This window comes from Rhipicephalus microplus, chromosome 4 (genome assembly GCF_043290135.1).
Source record: "Rhipicephalus microplus isolate Deutch F79 chromosome 4, USDA_Rmic, whole genome shotgun sequence".
Classification (NCBI taxonomy): Eukaryota; Metazoa; Arthropoda; class Arachnida; order Ixodida; family Ixodidae; genus Rhipicephalus; species Rhipicephalus microplus.
The window spans coordinates 41,734,159-41,750,515 of NC_134703.1; the positions used below are offsets into that span (position 1 = coordinate 41,734,159).

Genomic DNA, 16,357 nt, shown 5'->3' on the forward strand with positions numbered 1-16,357 from the left:
GGTGTTGAGTGAAGTTTAGCTGTGCGGAATAAACGTTTTTTCTTATTGGATAATCGATTCAAGTATGTACTATACCATGGTGATTTATTGTTAGCGTAAACAGTCCGAAGAGGGACATATTTGGTTATTAGCTCACCGATTTTATTTTTTAAAATGAACCAGTTAGTTTCGACGGAGCGTTCTAGGTAACTAGGTAAAAAAGTGGCCAGAAACAGGCACAGTTCATTGTTGATGGCCTCATAATTAGCTTTTTTATAATTTCGAATCTTTTTCCGCTGTCGCTTTATCTTTTGATGAGGTGTTGTAATCGTGAAGAGCAGGATGTCGTGATCGCTCAGCCCTGGCATGTGTGTTACTGTAGAAACTTTATCAGTTGATGTCGTTAGAATCAGATCAAGGAGTGATGATTTGTTTTTTGTTACACGTGTTGGAAGTTTGACTATCTGGGATAAGCCGAAGTCAGAGCAAACTGAAACGAACCGATTGGCTTCAGCCGTTGAGGGGTTAGAAAAAGGGATCGAATGAGACCAGATGATGTCAGGAAAATTAAAATCACCCAAGAGTATAATTTGAACTCCCGGGAAACGCATGGTAACCGCATTTAAACTGTCGTGAATGTCATCACAAAAAGATGAGTCACTTGATGGGGATCTGTAGCAGACACCTAATAATATTTTCTTAAAACTAATTGTTAGGCAACACCAAATAAGTTCTAAATTCGAGTTGATTGGCACAAGAGAACAATTTATGGATTCTTTAACAGCGAGCAAGACGCCACCACCAATCCTACCAGTTCTGTCACTTCGGTAAACAGTATAACGGTTTGCACACTCAAAGAGTTCGGGGTTTGTTATTTTGCTACTTAGCCAGGTTTCTGTCAGTGCAATAATGTCGGCGTTACAGTCATCAATAATACCACAGAATTCATCTTTCTTGGGAAAATAACTACGAATGTTGGTAAAAAGGACTGAACACTTGCACTCGTTTATGGCTCCTCCCCTCAGATGTCCCTAACTCGGCGGTAACCTACGACCTGAGCGAAGAGTTCTGCTACGTTCATGCTCGTGTGTGGGTTTTTTTCTGTGTATTTCGAAAATGCAGTTCTTCGCTTCGTCGTATCCGTAAGATTTGCCATCGAATGTCAGCGTTTTATACCGAAGTTTGAAGGACGTGGTCTTTGATTTACCGTATTCTATTAGTTTTTTTCTTATGTTGCGCGTTGTTTGACAAAAATCTTCGCTCATTGCTATGTCAGTGCTCTTTAGCAAACCTCGTTTTGAAAAAACCAGCTCTCTCTTTTTAAATGTTTCAAATTTCGTTATAAGTGGTCGAGCTTTCGCTGAATCATAGCGTCCTATTCTGTGAGCGCGGCATATATCAGAACTTGTGACATCAATTTGGATAGTATTAGTCAGGAGGTTGATGATCTTTTTTTCCGATTCCGAAGAAGTTTCATCTGCGGCATCTGGAATTCCATAAAAGACAAGATTGTTTCTCCGCGATCGATCCTCTGCGTCATCAAGACGCGAATGCATATTACTAGTGTCTTTTTCAAGGCGCTCAACAGTGGTGCGTAGTTCTTTCATTTCATGCTGCCAGTGCTCGATAACGGAGGTTTGGTTTTCAACTTTCGCCAGTCTGTCCTTTATTTCGTTTATTGATTCTGAAACTGACTGTTGTTGTTCTTTTAACACAGATACGGTGTCCAATATTGTTGTTTGCGCTGATTCCATTCTTTTTGTACGTTCGTTCAAATCCTTCATCGTTTTCACTAGTTCTGCTAAGTTGTCAGGACCTGGGTTGCTTTCTACATCCCCACAAAGAAGTAGTAGCAAAGAACAAAAAGGCAAGAGAACGGCTTGTGGGCACGGAAGCACAACAATAAAGGGTTCATCAGATCGGAAGCTACGACAAGGCAGTTTAGAAAGATAACTAACCTGCAAGACGAAAAGACAGGTGCGTAAGCCTTTGGCTGTTCTTTCCATCGCGCTTCCGTGCCCACTGCAGTGATAGTGCTCGATGCTGGGTCTTATCCTATCCGGACGAGATGACGTTGATGTCGCAGCTGCGCACTGGTGGTGCTGCAGGTGGCGCTCGACGATGTTGGTCAGGTCCCAGCAAGCTGTTTCTGGCAGGTCTGGTGAAGGGGCAACAGCACAGATTCCGTCCGATAATGGAAGATCCGGGGAAGGGGCGGCTTCACGAATTCCGTCCGAGAGCGCGAAGCTTTCCCGTAGACCAGCCACTGGTACGCCGGCCGCGAAAACAGCGACGTACTGCAAGACGAAAAGACAGGTGCGTAAGCCTTTGGCTGTTCTTTCCATCGCGCTTCCGTGCCCACTGCAGTGATAGTGCTCGATGCTGGGTCTTATCCTATCCGGACGAGATGACGTTGATGTCGCAGCTGCGCACTGGTGGTGCTGCAGGTGGCGCTCGACGATGTTGGTCAGGTCCCAGCAAGCTGTTTCTGGCAGGTCTGGTGAAGGGGCAACAGCACAGATTCCGTCCGATAATGGAAGATCCGGGGAAGGGGCGGCTTCACGAATTCCGTCCGAGAGCGCGAAGCTTTCCCGTAGACCAGCCACTGGTACGCCGGCCGCGAAAACAGCGACGTACTGCAAGACGAAAAGACAGGTGCGTAAGCCTTTGGCTGTTCTTTCCATCGCGCTTCCGTGCCCCCTCTTCCGTGCCCACATTCCTTGCCCACGCTTCCGTGCCCACATTGCAGCCCAGAGGCCGTGCCTCTCCTTGTCTAACAGGATGGCACGTCTTAACTTCGCAAAAGAGCACGGCTCCTGCACCACGGACGACTAGAAAACAGTATTTTTTTTCTGACGAGTCCACGTGCACCACACGCTGGGACCAAAAGCAATGTGTGTGGAGCCCTGTCAATGCCCGGTACGACCCCCTCTACGTGCAAAAAGTAGCATCGAGCGGACGCACGGCTGTGAATGTCTGGGGCGCTACGTCCCGTGATGGACTTGGTGTGTTGCACCGCATTGAGGGACACCAGACAACGGTAAAGTACTGTCACATTCCCGATAATGTCGTGATACCTTACGCGTTGGACGGGCCTTTTTCTGACGGGGACTTCTTGTTTCAGCAAGAATTGTCACCTGTTCACACTGCAAAGGTTATTGAAGAGTTCATGAGAAGGGTGCGGAGCCTGAAATGGGTCCCCAAAGGGGCAGACCTCAACATCATTGAGGCCGCATGTGACAGAATGAAGGTCAGGCTGTGTAGAAGAGGGTTACACAGTTCATCCGCTGATGAGCTATGAAGCGCTGTCGAAGAATGGATACGCCTCCAAAATGAACGCAGTTTCATTGACAATTTGTACGCGTCACTACCGTCCAGAATGCAGGATGTAATTGCCATGCAAAGGGCCACGACCTGCTACTAAGGCGTGGCGACCGCTTCATCTGCTTTTCTTTCCCGTCAGTCGAATTCTTGGGTCTTAATACTATCAGTGCCGACGCGTCATCGGTTCATCAACAGCCGTTCAGCATTGGGTCCGCGCCAAGCACCATCGACGAAGTTACTGGCCGGAATAGGAATTCTCATGCATGTTGTTACTTCTTATGTTATGCATCTTAGTGTAACTTCATTTTGTTTAATTTTTGTGCACAACTTCTGCCTTCCTACAGTACTCATGGTATTAAGTTCCTAATTTCTTTGACTGCGAGAAATTGACTTTTTTTTCGCCATTTCAAGCCACACCTAATGGATATTAGACAAGAATAAAAAAAAGGAAAAACAGCACAGCATTTGTTCTCACTTAAGTACCAGTTATCTTTTTTATTCTAGCAGTGTTTTGATCTCTTTTAATGACCACACAGTTATTTTGAAAAGCCAGGGCAGTTTATTACTCGAGAACACTGAACACGATCCCGCGTTGACGTATCCATCAAAAGCGCTTCCTATGCCATTGCAAGACACAACAGACTCTTGTTGCTACTACCAAGCTAAAGTTGAATTGTTGGTTATTGCCTTACACAAAGGTTGGTAGCCTGTGACCCGCGGGCCACATGAGGCCCTCTTGACGCTATTATGTGGCCCATGGCCTGGCGTCCAACCCCGTTTCAGTTTCCTTAGCCATTTCCAACCTGAAAGTTGGCATGGCAGTTTTGACTTAAACTGGGATATTCGCTTTTGGCCTATGTTTCATTGCAACTTCGTGACATGCCTGCTGAAAATAAGCGTTATCATTATTGAAGATTTACAAAATGGTGCCAATTCACCGAATTTTAACGCTTTGCCTGCAAATAAGCGGCACCCAATTTTTTAAGCGGCCCCGGCTGCATCGCATTCATACAACTTGGCCCTATAGATTTAGCAAGGGGGCCTAACCCTGGTCTAAAGGTACAACATTGTCTGTCTTAGACACTCAGTCGGTTTGTTTCTTTTCTTCAATAGCGAAACTGCTTAACTGGCTTAAGAAATCTTGGTGAGTAGAGTGTGTAGAAAAATTAGCATCATAATGACCATACGCGTGCTCTATTCCTCCTCCGTAATGTATGCTCTCGGTAACTTTTGCTACGTCGTGCAGAACTTTTCAGGTGAATACTCGCCGCAATAATTGGGCAATCCCCACTACTGAGGGCAGCAAGTCCGAGTGTTAATCGAAAATGAGAGAGTTGTAGGGTAAGGCCCAACGGCTTTAACATAATATTGGCTAAGAGCTAACCGGAGTTCTTCTCTAGAACTCCACTGCCTCGATCCTCGGGATGAAGCTCCTTGCCTATTCATTAGTCTGTTCTGCGAAGTTTAGCTCTCTAGACATTAAAAGAGGGAGAGAGAAAACGGAAGGGAAGGAAAGAAAGGAAGGAAGAAGAGAAATAAAGCGATAGAAAGAAAAAAGTAACCCGCATCTTTCCAGGGGGACAACTCGACTAAATGCGTTGCAGAGTGGTGGGGGTATCGTGTGAATGTTGCACAATTAGGTTTTTTTTGGTAATGCTTATTTGTTATTTCGTCCTTATTATTCTTATTTATTGAATGAAGGAGAAACGTTGCCTTCAACGAGTGGTTGGACGCTGCTGTTGGGCTGTGCCCCACTACTGGTTGAAGGTACTGTTGCTTCTAACACGTATACTCGAGTCTACAGCAAAGCGTCAAGTCAAGCGAAAACCAGGTAACGACGCCCTTGGCTGAATTCCCAACGCGCGATCCACCACACCACCCGCGTTTGAGGAAGAGGAATACGGGAGACAGGTCCGCACCCCCACTGTGCATGCTCGGCTTGCTGAGCGCCTAGTGATATATTATCCTTTAACGGTCCTGGAGCCACAGTCTTGCAAGTGTGTTTCTGGACCAGCACGTGACACGAGCGAACGGCACGAGACATGAGCATGCGCAGTGGTAGTGTGGATGGCACCGCCGACGCCGAAATGCGACATTGTAGGACTGACAAATGCTCTGCCATTGTCTCACTAACAAAAATGCCGAAGCTTCCCTAAGGTCTCGCACTTGAAATAGGAATGCTGAAAGAGTGAGTTTCAACAAAGCACCCGATAACCAAGAAACAACCTCACGAGAACCAGCTAAAGCCCAGTAACTTCCTAGAAGCAACCCAAGAAATACCCTCACGTCACCTATCTAAACCTTGCAAACATCTCAAAAACAAATTAAAAATAGCCTTAAACCAATTTAGAAAGAGCCTATCATCGCCTAGCTAACAAAGAAATAGAGGCAACCAGGAAACAACCTAGCAACACCTATGGCTAACGCCTTCCAACAACTTAAAAACAACCGAGCATCACCGAGCTAAAGCACAGAAAGAACCTATAGCGTCACCTAGCTAACCCCTAGCAACAGCATACAAGCAACCAGATTAGACCAAAGAATCGCCCAGTTTCGCTGTTTCAAGCCTTGCGTGATTAGTGCAAGTTTCTCCGCTTTTCTTAAATACTTGCATGAGTGACGGATGTGGTGTTGTCAAATATTCTGCAATGACTACACAGCTACCGTTTAATTTCTCTACACACTCCATTTGAAAGAAGAGTAAGCCTACCTTCAATATCAAAACTCAGCAAAAGGTCCAGCACATCACTTTTGCAATCTATGTAAAATTTTCACCAACGCTACTTCAAACTTTTTTGAAGAAGCAGCGCACATGAACATAGAAAACCCGCACACATAAAAGGCGCAAATACATCGTTTTTATTTGCACCATTTATGTGTGCGTGTTTTGTATTCTTCTGTGCGCTGGTTCTTCAGAAATCATGTCTCACCAACTTGGAAGGCGTCGTTGAAGGCAGTCAGCTCCTGTTGGTCACCCGCAATATTTGCGTCGCAAGAGGAATTGCAGAGCTGCGGGAAGGCAAAGCAACGGTTATGCTCACGAATTTCAGTAATGAGTACAAACACGTGAACAAAGGAACGACGGTCGCATACATCGAAGAAATTGTGGAAGCCCCGAGCGCTATTGCCCTCGGCGATTCTGTGGAACCTGCTCAGAGGAACCAAGCCCCTCCCTCAGCTTTCGACGTCAATCCCAGCCTTCCGAACCATAGGCAAAAACAGCTCAAGATCCTGCTCCTGCAATACGAAGATTGCTTCTCGTCGTCATCAAAAATTCGGCAGACCCCATTCACAAAACATCACATCATAACCTAGGAAAATGTCAAACCGCTCCGTCAGAGTCCGTACAGGGTTTCGACGCGAGAAGGTGAGGCCATAAAGAGACAAGTTGATAAAATGCTACGGAATGACATCATCCAGCCGTCCAAGAGTCCATGGGCGTCCCCGTGGTGTTAGCAAAGAAAAAGAATGGAACCCTACGTTTCTGCGTCGATTATCGCCTCCTGAACAAAATCACAAAAATAACGTGTATCCTCATCCACGAATAGACGACGCACTGGATCGACTCCATAAGGCCAAGTAATTTTCGTAAATGGGCCTCAAGACTGGCTATTTGCAAATCGAAGTCGACGAAAGCGACCGAGAGAAGACGGCGTTTATGACACCGGATGGCCTCTTCGAGTGATGCCCTTCGGTCTTTGGTCAGCGCCTGTTACTTTTCAACGAGTTATGAATACAGTACTTGCAGGATTGAAGTAGCAGACTTGACGTGTGTACTTGGATGACGTCGTCGTGTTTTCCTCGAGTTTCGACGAGCATCTTCGGCACCTTGAAGCTGTACTTCAAGCCATCAAGACGTCCGGACTCACCCTGAAGCCAGAAAAGTGCAGATTTGCGTACGAGGAGCTTTTGTTCCTGGGACAAGTGATTAGCAATTTCGGAGTCCGTCCCGATCCGCGGAAAACAGGCGCCATCGCCGTCTTCCCACCGCCCACTGACAAGAAGGCTATGCGCCGATTTCTGGGTCTGTGCGCCTATTATAGGCGGTCTTGGCAAGCCCTGCCCGAAGGCAGTGCATACGAGGTAGCTAAGTTCTTTGTCGAAAATATCGTCTTACGTCATGGCACCCCGGAGGTTCTCGTCACCGACAGAGTAACGGCATTTACTGCTGATCTAACTCAAGCGATCTTGGCATACAGCCAGACAAACCACCACCGGACGACAGCGTACCACCCACAGACCAACGGGCTCACCGAGCGGCTAAACAAGGCGATCGCCGTCATGTTGGCTATGTATACGTCGATGTTACACACAAGACGTGGGACGGCATTCTTCCGTACGTGACCTTCGCATACAACACAGTGGTGCAGAAGGAGACGTTGATAAGTCCAAACAAATTAAACTACGAAAGGAGCCCGGCAATGATGCTCGATTCCATGTTACCCAACGTCACCGACGAAGAAATTCTCGATGTGAATGAGTACCTTCAGCACACCAAAGAAGCCCGACAACTTGCGCACCTTCCTATCACGATTCAACAGACGACTGACAGCCACCGTTAGAATCTTCGACGACGCTTCGTGGAACACCAGCCCGGTGAACGTGTTTGGGTGTGGACGCCGATACGCCGACGTGGACTCAGTAAAAAGCTTCTGCGACGGTACTTCGGACCCTACAGGTGGTTCGATGTCTCGGCCCACTCGATTACGAGGTTGTCCCCGACGGTACTACGAACTCTCAACGACGCTGATCGCGATCTGAAGTCGTCCATGTCACGCGCCTCGAGCTGTTTCATGCGCGTTAACGAATTGAAACAGTGTTTTGTTTTCGTTTTATTACTGCATTGTAATTTATTCATTTACTTTCTCGCATTATTGTTGCACTTTCATCTTCTGTTAATTACATCGGGAAGACGCCTTTTACAGAGGGGGCAAACTGCACGTTCCTTTTCTCAAGTTTCGTTATCGCCCCAATACACTCCGCGATTCTCAGTGCAAACCGCGTCTGCAGTCTTCGAGAAGCTTCAGGACTGTAGTAGATCATTTCGATAAGATCACGCCTACTCTGCGAACAGTACAGATTATTCTGGAACCTACGCCACCGCCAGCGATAACGCTAGAACATTCAATGGCAAGTTTATAAATGCTGACGCGCTTCGCCGCTTGTCAGTTGACCGACGGCCGACGCTGCATGCACACCTATCAGTGCAAGTGTGCTACCGTAACCCGTCTTTCCGTTTCGTGGGCACAGGTTCACCCAAATAAACAGTTTGATCTGACTATTCCGTCTCCTGACTTCAACCACGTCAATACGCCATGACAGTAGGCTATTTTTAAGTAATCGGGAACGTAGGTCGGGAACAAATGTGAAGCTAACTCACACTCACTCAAGTAATATATTCCGCGATTAAGGCTCACATACACGCAAACTCGCTACCGTTGTGCTCAACCAGACTCACCCCCGTATTCACAAACGCTCCTCCACTCTACTTTCAGCCTTCACTTGACAGAGTTGAGCACTGCGCCACCACTCGGCTGAAAATGACACTGCGCTACTCAAGAATCGCAGCAGACTATCGCTGATATGCAGTGACTTGCCGTGCCTAGAGATGGTGCTCCCATCGGCTTTCTCAAGTGAGGGCGAAGCGTTTAGTGAAGGAAAGATCTAGAATACGGGGGTCAGAGTCACTAAATATCTCCGCAACTGGAATCACTCGGACTCAAGCTGAGCGAAATATTATTCATCCAAACTCACTGAGGCTTAGACTCCTGCTTCGATCTGAGTCTTAGTAAGTCGACTCATGAGTAACATTGCCGATCCAAGGTCGGGAGACAAACATTATTGTATAAAAGGTCCCACAAACATGATACTACCACCAGAGCCAAGACCAGTCGTTTAGCGACTGCCTCGGCGATGGGAGACCCACCTTAAGGTGACCCGCGGGTTCGCCTTGTGACCCAGGATGGAGACGTCTGAGGGTTACTGGTTGTGGGTTGGTGGGATAGGTCGTGGCCCTGATTTGGGCGTCTCGCACAGAACAGTGGACATGGATAGGACCTCGGTATTGTCAACGGCCATGACATGACCCCCTGACGTGGAGACTGTCGCTAGCAACCAGTCAAGTTTGATTGTTTCCTGGCTAAGGATCCCGAATTAAACGGTTGAAAAACCGTTGATTCGGTCATTCTGCACGCCTTGGAAGACAGGATTTACCTATCCAAATCTGTAGCCGCTTCAAGTGGTGTTTCGATGTGAGCTGCATTCCCATTAAATGATTGCAATCACTAGTTGTTTCTTGCTCTAACCAGAAAAATTTAGTGAGTTTGCTTCTCTCTACAAATTTGCAATAATCGTCGTCGCCCTTAAATAACAAAAAGAAACAATATCGGCGACGTCATCAGATAAGAACGCGAAGTTTTGTAACATTCGGATAACCCGAATTGCCCCAAATTTTTCATTATGGTTTTCCTCTTCTTTTAGAAGGGAGCTGGCGGAAAGAGATTGGAGCGCGGCATCGGCGAATGTGCCTCGTTCGCAGCGGTGTTAGCTTTTCTTCTCGTTCTGACAGCTCACGTCATAACTCAGGGGAGCCAGCTACCTCTGCCCCCTGCGGAAGCGGTGAGCTCCACGTGTTCTTTCCACGTGGTCCATTTATATCGACGAGCCAAGTTATCGCCACCTCTTTCCCAACGACTGCGACAAATGAAGGGCACCTTTCACTTCAACCGCTGACACTGGTTCCGTTCGTTTCTGTCATAGCAACCTCGGTGCCGTCATAGTCACACCTCTCTTTGCCTGGAGCGGAAAACAGTGCAAGAAAGACTGCCGATTTGAAATCGCCATGACCTTTTACAAACTCTGTTCTATTTGACCATTGCCAGAAACCTGGGAGCCTGAAGCCGGTTCTACCCTTTGCAGAGCACAGTTTCTGAATACGCCTGTCTTTCGCGGCCTACCAGACTCAAAGAATTGTCCTAGGAGTGATTTTTTTTAGTGGCATGACCACTATTGTAAAGCATTAGCCTGGAACCTTGAGTTTTGTGCATAACAAAACCAGGAGCCTACACACTAAAACATTTTCCGCGGGAATTGCGCACTTACCATAAAAAGGGCTCTTTGCTCCTCCAAAAGACGAAATCTGCGCTGAAGATTGCACACGGCAGGGCAAGGAGGGGCACTTCCCTCTTCAGAAGTAAAACATCCATCTTTTTACAGCAAAATCTGTTATGAGATCACAACATGGGTCACTCGCCACCTTGGCGTTCCGCCGCCTCCGCCACCGCCGATGTCCGTAACCACATCGCATGAAATTATAAAAAAAACACCATCCCTGTGTGGTAGGCGCAGCACAATCACAGCGAAAGCTAGAAGAGCGGCCTTTCAGAGCCTTTTCAGAACACTCATTGGGTAACTACTGCAAGCAGACTTGCTTGGTACCCACTAGGGCATTAATAATAAACTTTTGGGTAGTAGGCTGGCATTCGCTATGCTATTTTTCGCCATTCTTCTGAGAAGCGTGGTATCTGCTAAACACTTGCAAGGAATTTCGTGCCAGTTGTCCATGCAGTGGCTGATGGCTGAAGTTGGTATGTGCCAAAGTTAATAGGGGAACAAGGACAAGCTTTTGTGATGGTTTGGAGCATAGGACGGCGCACTCGTTCCCCTATTCGCATTGTGCGATGACCGGTTGTTCTTTCACTTTTGTAAAACGCTTCATAAGGCGTATTAACGCGATTGCTCTCCCGACATCAAGCCTGCCTAAGGCATGTTTGACGACAAGTCACAAGCACCGGTGTAGCTCAGTGGTAGAATACTGCGCTGGCACCAAGCGGACCTGGGTCAGAATTGTTAACGTTAAACTAAAAAAAAACTAAAACTACAAGCTACTTTGTATCCTTACCCTATCCATTTGCTCAGAGTATTTCAGAAATGAAGCATTTTTCGAAAAAAAAAAACAGAGAACACGAAAGGCACTGGAAACGACGACATCTGCGCTAACGAACATCTGTGCGCAGGTGCCATCGTCTCTGTTTTTCGCGTGCGGTGTTTTTGTGTGTGTGAGTGTGTGCAATCTTTCGTTTCTGAAAGAGTGCACCAACTAGTCCGTAAACGTGAGCTTTCTAAACATATATGAAAATTTGCCTCTGCTGGAGAGTGCAGCAATAATCAATGTAGCCTGATGCCCCTTATTTGCCGATAGTATTCATTGCGCGAAATCCAAACCACGGCGTTGCCCTTGACAACGGCGTAACCTCATGCAGTTAACTGTTCCACAGATTGACAACTTCGCTGAAACTTTTCTGGCGGTTTGCTCACGCGTGGTATTCAAATTATTGCCGGACAGGTACACGTGTTGTAATATGTGATAGTATTATTCGTTATGAGAATATTGAGAATACAATTACGCGCGAACGTCTGACAGTCAGACGGCGGAAAATTTCCTGTGCCCGTACTATCCCGCTCAGTATGAGCTACACCACGCGAGTGCGCAGCTGAGCGCACTGCGATGTTGTACAGTAGCGCCGCTCGTGACATAATTTTGAGTTATCGGGAGAGGGTTTGGTTGTTGGTGCGAATGTACATCGCCCCTATATGCTTTCACGTTCGCCCTCGTTTGGCCCTGCAGTGATATCAGCTTCAAAAATGATAACTGCCACCGTGTCTTGAAGACCACATTTTCTGCTCGACAAGCCCAGCTTCACAAAACACGTGATATATAGCCTTGCTATTTTTGTGTGCTTCATTTTATTCAATTGGGAATTCCAGACTAATGCGCCGCTTACCGTATTACGTGAAAGTAGCGGTGTCTAGAGCGCACTGTGAAACACTGGAAAGCTTCATCACATTGGAAAATGTCCCGAGGGCCTAAAAATGAACGCCTGTGGATAGTTGAATTGTCCCAGAAACACTCAGCGCCAAAAAGCACGTGTGATAGGGAGGTCTGATAAGACCGCAAATCGCATCATCCAAGCTTATAAGAAGGAAGGCCGCATCTGTGACGCTCCACATAAACGGCACCGTCGTGCAACGACTGCTGCTCAGGACGCCGACATCCGCGACGCCGCGAAGGCAAGCCCCTTCAGTACTGCCAGAGAGATTGGTGCAGCCTCTGGAGTGTCTGCAAGCACGTCGACAATAAAACGATGGCTACCAGAAGGTAAACTGAAGAGGCACATTGCGGCCCAGAAGCCGTGCCTCTCCTTGTCTAACAGGACGGCACGTCTTAACTTCGCAAATGAGCACGGCTCCTGGACCACGGACGACTGGAAAACAGTATTTTTTTCTGACGAGTCCACGTGCACCACACGCTGGGACCAAAAGCAATGTGTGGAGAGCCCTGTCAATGCTCGGTACGACCCCCTCTACGTGCAAGAAGTAGCATCGAGCGGACGCACGGCTGTGAATGTCTGGGGCGCTACGTCTCGTGATGAGCTTGGTGTGTTGCACCGCATTGAGGGACACCAGACAACGGTAAAGTACTGTCACATCCTCGATAATGTCGTGATACCTTACGCGTTGGACGGGCCTTTTTCTGACGGGGACTTCTTCTTTCAACAAGACTTGTCACCTGTTCACACTGCAAAGGTTATTGAAGAGTTCATGAGAAGGGTGCGGTGCCTGAGGTGGGTCCCCAAATGGGGCAGACGTCAGCATCATCGAGGCCGCATGTGACAGAATGAAGCTCAGGCTGTGTAGAAGAGGGTTACACAGTTCATCCGCTGATGAGCTATGAAGCGCTGTCGAAGGATGGATACGCCTCCAAAATGAACGCAGTTTCATTGACAACTTGTACGCGTCACTACCGTCCAGAATGCAGGATGTAATTGCCATGCAAAGGTCCACGACCCGCTACTAAGGCGTGGCGACCACTTCATCTGCTTTTTTTTCCCCGTCAGTCGAATTCTTGCGTCCTAATACTATCAGTGCCGACGTGTCATCTGTTCATCAACAGCCGTTCAGCAATGGGTACGCGCCAAGCACCATCGACGAAGTTACTGGCCGGAATAGGAATTCTCATGCATGTTGTTACTTCTTATGTTATGCATCTTAGTGTAACTTCATTTTGTTTAATTTTTGTGCACAACTTCTGCCTTCCTACAGTACTCATGGTATTAAGTTCGTAATTTCTTTGACTGCGAGAAATTGACTTTTTTTTCGCCATTTCCAGCCACACCTAATGGATATTAGACAAGAATAAAAAAAGGAAAAAGAGCACAGCATTTGTTCTCACTTAAATATCAGTTATATTTTTTATTCTAGCAGTGTTTTGATCTCTTTTAATGACCACACAGTTATTTTGGAAAGCCAGGGCAGTTTATTACTCGAGAACACTGAACACGATCCCGCGTTGACGTATCCATCAAAAGCGCTTCCTATGCCATTGCAAGACACAACAGTCTGTTGGTACTAGTACCGAGCTAAAGTTGAATTGTTGGTTATTGCCTGACACAAAGGTTGGGAGCCTGTGACCCGTGGGTCAAATAAGGTCCTCTTGACGGTATTATGTGGCCCATGGCCAGGCGTCCAACCCCGTTTCAGTTACCTTAGCCATTTCCAACCTGAAGGTTGGCATGACAGTTTTGACTTAAACTGGGATATTCGCTTGTGACCTATGTTTCATTGCAACTTCGTGGCATGCCTGCCTAAAATAGGTGTAATCATTAGTAATCATTATTGAAGTATTACAAAATTGTGCCAATTCACCGAATTTCAACGCTTTGTCTGCAAATTACCTCCACCCAATTTTTTATGCAGCCCCGGCTGCATCGCATTCATACATTTTGGCCCTATAGACTTAGCAAGGGCGCCTAACGCTGGTCTAAAGGTACAACATTGCCTGTCTTAGACACTCAGTCGGTTTGTTTCTTTTCTTCAATAGCGAAACTGCTTAACTGGCAGAAGAAATTCTGGTGAGTAGAATGTGCAGAAAAATTATCATCATAATGAACAAGCGCGAGCTCTATTCCTCTTCCGTAGTGTTTGCTCTCGGTAACTTTCACTGCGTCGTGCAGAACCCTTCAGGTGAGTATGCGCCGCACTAATTGGGCAATCCCCACTACTGAGGGCAGCAAGTCCGAGAGTTAATCGAAAATGAGAGAGTTGTAGGGTAAGGACCACCGGCTTCAACATAATATTTGCTAACAGCTAACCGGAGGTCTTCTCTAGAACTGCACTACCTCGATCCTCGGGATGAAGCTCCTTGCCTATTCATTAGTCTGTTTTGCGAAGTTTAGCTCTCAAGACATTAAAAGAGGGAGAGAGAAAACGGAAGAGAAGGAAAGAAAGAAAGGAATAACAGAAATAAAGCGATAGAAAGAAAAAAGTAACCCGCATCTTTCCAAGGGGACAACTCGACTAAATGCGTTGCAGAGTGGTGGGGATTTCGTGTGAATGTTGCACAATTACGTTTTATTTGGTAATGCTTCATTGTTAAACCGTCCTTATTATTCCTATTTATTGAATGAAGGAGAAACGTTGCCTTCAACGAGTGGTTGGACGCTGCTGTTGGGCTGTGCCCCACTACTGGTTGAAGTACCGTTGCTTCTAACACATATACTCGAGTCTACAGCAAAGCGTCAAGTCAAGCGAAAGCCAAGTAACGACGCCCATTACTGAATTCCGAACGCGCGATCCACCACACCACCCGCGTTTGAGGAAGAGGAATACGGGAGACAGGTGCGCACCCCCACTGTGCATACTCGGCTTGCTGAGCGCCTAGTGGTATATTATCCTTTAACGGTCCTGGAGCCACAGTCTTGCAAGTGTGTTTCTGGACCAGCACGTGACACGAGCGAACGGCACGAGACATGAGCATGCGCAGTGGTAGTGTGGATGGCACCACCGACGCCGAAATGCGACATTGTAGGACTGACAAATGCTCTGCCATTGTCTCACTAACAAAAATGCCGAAGCTTCCCCAAGGTCTCGCACTTGAAATAGGAATGCTGAAAGAGTGAGTTTCAACAAAGCACACGATAACCAAGAAACAACCTCACGAGAACCAGCTAAAGCCCAGTAACTTCCTAGAAGCAACCCAAGAAATACCCTCACGTCACCTATCTAAACCTTGCAAACATCTCAAAAACAAATTAAAAATAGCCTTAAACCAATTTAGAAAGAGCCTATCATCGCCTAGCTAACAAAGAAATAGAGGCAACCAGGAAACAACCTAGCAACACCTATGGCTAACGCCTTGCAACAACGTAAAAACAACCGAGCATCACCGAGCTAAAGCACAGAAAGAACCTATAGCGTCACCTAGCTAACCCCTAGCAACAGCATACAAGCAACCAGATTAGACTAAATAATCACCCAGTTTCGCTGTTTCAAGCCTTGCGTGATTAGTGCAAGTTTCCCCACTTTTCTTAAATTCTTGCATGAGTGACGGATGTGGTGGTGTCAAATATTCTGCAGTGACTACACAGCTACCGTCTAATTTCTCTACGCACTCCATTTGAAAGAACACTAAACCTACCTTCAATATCAAAACTCAGCAAAAGGGTCCACCACATCGTTTTTGCAATCTATGTAAAATTTTCACCAACGCTACTTCAAACTTTTTTTCAAGAATCAGCGCACATGAACATAGAAAACCGGCCCACATAAAAGGCGCAAACATATCTTTTTTGTTTGCGCCATTTATGTGTGCGTGTTTTGTATCCTTCTGCGCGCTGGTTCTTCAGAAATCCTGTCTCACCAACTTTGAAGGCGTCGTTGAAGGCAGTCAGATCTTGTTGGTCACCCGATATATTTGCGTCGCAAAAGGATTCGCAGAGCTGCGGGAAGGCAAAGCAACGGTTATGCTCACGAATTCCAGCAATGAGTACAAACACGTGAACAAAGGAACGACGGTCGCATACATCGAAGAAATTGTGGAAGCCCCCAGTGCTACTGCCCTCGGCGATTCTGTGGAACCTGCTCAGAGGAACCAAGCCCCTCCCTCAGCTTTCGACGTCAATCCTAGCCTTCCGAACCATAAGCAAAAACAGCTCAAGATTCTGCTCCTGCTATACGAAGATTGCTTTTCGTCATCATCGAAAAATTCAGCAGACCC

The 16,357-nt window shown here is 46.9% G+C and overlaps 1 long non-coding RNA gene across 1 annotated transcript in view; it reads left to right on the plus strand.

The window, feature by feature from the left end:
- The first annotated feature begins 210 nt into the window (after positions 1–210).
- LOC142814242 (uncharacterized) overlaps positions 211–16,357 on the plus strand; it is a 68,630-nt gene continuing 52,483 nt past the window's right edge. The window contains exon 1 of the long non-coding RNA XR_012894879.1: positions 211–2,634. This is a non-coding gene — a long non-coding RNA (uncharacterized LOC142814242). The remainder of the gene's footprint in view (positions 2,635–16,357) is intronic.